General features: G+C 43.3%; 1 pseudogene; it reads left to right on the top strand.

Annotated features, from left to right (window-relative positions):
* The first annotated feature begins 7 nt into the window (after nucleotides 1–7).
* On the top strand, nucleotides 8–1,098 carry LOC130611386 (USP6 N-terminal-like protein; annotated as a pseudogene).
* The last annotated feature ends 152 nt before the right edge of the window (nucleotides 1,099–1,250 follow it).

Raw genomic sequence — 1,250 nt, 5'->3', positions numbered from 1 at the left:
TAGAAGGGAATTTATACCTAAGTGAAATAAGCCATCTGATAGCAGAATAACTGAAAAGACAATGAGACTTTCTGCAGAAGTGAAAGACAGGCCAGTAAACCATTCGGTTTCAGGGCCACCATCAAGTCCTTTAGACACGCAGCCTTTGAATGTAAAGCAAAAGGCAAGGGTTTCGGCTGCTGCTGAAGGTAAGCAAGGGTCAAATGCGTCTCAGCATGACAACATTCTAGAAGCTGAGAATGAGAATCTTGTTGAAGAGATGCTTGAGAGATCTCAGCCACAGAGCCTGAGGCATGGTGCATATTCTAATAGTCCAGGAAAGCAACCTGACAGAAAACCAGCTCCATTAAAAATACCCAGTTACACCTTCACTTCACAACCCAGATCTCCAAAATACTCCTTGCAATCCAATGGACCACCTCACGGACTGAATGTAGAACAGCAACTGCCACATTACAGGAATCCACCTTCTTACCATGGAAATTCCCGAATGCATGTTTCCAGTATAGGCAATATGAGTTCTGTTCCTCTACATTATCATGGGAATCAAACCAGCCCTTCTGGGAGGCCATATGGTTCTTTTATTTCAGTAGATTATTCTCCAGATAAATTACAAATGAATTCCTATCCTGCCAGTCGCCAAAATCCTCTTTCAACAACCCCTGGGCAGATAGAAGTAGCCCCTGTTGATACTTATACCAGCAACTCAAGATCCCCCCCAGGTGTCAAATTCATAACCCCTCCAGTGGATTATTTACCAGAAGATAGAAAGTGGCCAGATGCTGCTTATGTGTACAGACATGAACCCTACAGGCAGCCCTGGAGCCGAGGTGTTAATGAAGGCCACTTGGAAGATTTCCAGGTGTATCAGCAATTTCAGTCAACAGATTTTCAAGACCATACCGTTAGTCCCGTTTGTGTGAATAGTCCAATAAGATACAGGACTTCACCAGCCTTTGAAGACCAGGGCTCACCATAGCACCAATATTCAAGCCGTCTGCACAAGCCCAACACTCTCAAAATAGAAATGATGGATTGTCTGTGCACGAATCTGTGCCTCTCTGAGAATCTTAACTAAACTCAATAAACCGGCAAAGCCCAAACGCAATCAAACATTACTGCGTTAGCAGTCAGTTCTTCTATGAAATACAGACAGTTCACATGCATCTCAAAAATGACACTATTTCAGAGATGTTTCAGACTTTCACTGAAGGCTAGTTGAGTCCTTAGACTTGCAATGAAGCTATTGA

Source organism: Pezoporus wallicus, unplaced genomic scaffold, assembly GCF_028554395.1.
Source record: "Pezoporus wallicus isolate ANWC-B61680 ecotype Strahan unplaced genomic scaffold, APGP_CSIRO_Pwel_v1 contig_1600, whole genome shotgun sequence".
Lineage (NCBI taxonomy): Eukaryota > Metazoa > Chordata > Aves > Psittaciformes > Psittacidae > Pezoporus > Pezoporus wallicus.
Note: the sequence above shows the minus strand (reverse complement) of the source record. Positions and strands in the feature narration are given on the sequence as shown.